The following is a 1,569-nucleotide window of genomic DNA, read 5'->3' as shown; positions in this document are numbered from 1 at the left end:
AATTGTAAGTCTTTGAAGTATACTTTAATGCACTTATTTTTCCTGTACATCATAATTATAACTTAATTCTTCTGTTAAATAATGATTACTTGATGAATAATAGTAATAAATAGTATATCTCTCTAATTTAAAATAGGATGATTTCTATCCTTACAAATACAAACTAATCCCAGTAATTTAAGGAAGACCATGCTAAAATCAGGCTATATTGATTTTCAGTAAGATTATGTTAAAATTAAGTAACTGAATTCACCAAAAGTGGTCAGAGATCTAATGTTATCTAAAATTTCTAACCCTAGACATACTTTTCCCTATTTTTCTGTAAGGGCAGCTGAACAGTTCTGGAAAGGATATATAAAACAAACATAAGAAGACTCTGAAGACCTGAACCATACAAATTCTAGAAGATAACACTGGAAAAACTCTTCTAGACATTGGCTTAGGCAAAGACTTCGTGACCAAGAACCCAGAAGCAAATGTAACAACAAAAAAGGATAAATAGATGGAACTTAATTAAACTACAAAGCTTCCTTTTGCACAGTAAAAGAAATAATCAGTAGAGTAAACAGACAGTGGGAGAATATTTTCATAATCTATACATTGGGCAAGGGGAATCCAAACAAATCAGCAAGAACGAAACAAACAATCCCATTGAAAAGTGGGCTAAGGACATGAATAGGCAATTCTCAAAATAAGATATACAAATGGCCAACAAACCTATGAAAGAATGCTCAATATCATTAATTATCAGGGAAATGCAAATCAAAACCACAATGCAATACCACTTCGCTCCTCCAAGAATGAACATAATCAAAAAAATAAAAATAAATAGATGTTGGTGTGGATGTGGTGAGAATGTAAACATTTTACACTGTTGGTAGGAATGTAAACTGGTATAACCACAATAAAAAACAGTGTAGAGATTCCTTTAAGAACGAAAAGTAAATCTACCATCTGATCCAGCAATCTCACTCCTGGGTATCTACTCAGAGGAAAATAAGTCATTATACAAAAAAGATACTTGCACACAAATGTTTATAGAAACACAATTTGAAATTGCAAAAACACGAAACCAGCCCAAATACCCATCAGTCAATGAGTGGATAAATAAAATGTTTTATATATATACGTATGTATATATATATATATATATATAACATTATATATGTGTATGTGTATATATATACATATATACATATATATGTACACACACACATACTTTGGGGACTCGGGAAAGGGTGGGAGGTGGCTGAGAAACAAAACACTACACATTGGGTATAGGGTATACTGCTCAGGTGATGGGTGCACCAAAATCTCAGAAATCACCACTTATAGAACTTATTCACATAACCAAATACCGCCTGTTCCCCAGAAACCTATTAAAATAAATTTTAAAAAAGAGAAGACTCTGAAAGGTGAGAGAAGGCAGACTGACTAAGGACCTCAGGACCTAAGGAACAACATATTGATGAGTTCTTTTTGCTTCATATATCCCACACTTGGAGGCAAAGAGGCCAACAGCCCAGATAGACAAATGAGTGCAGACAAAAAAAAAAAAAAAAAAAAAAA

The sequence above is a fragment of the Rhinopithecus bieti genome, unplaced genomic scaffold (genome assembly GCF_001698545.2).
Source record: "Rhinopithecus bieti isolate Rb0 unplaced genomic scaffold, ASM169854v2 scaffold_35538, whole genome shotgun sequence".
Classification (NCBI taxonomy): Eukaryota; Metazoa; Chordata; class Mammalia; order Primates; family Cercopithecidae; genus Rhinopithecus; species Rhinopithecus bieti.
This window is presented reverse-complemented; position numbering follows the sequence as displayed.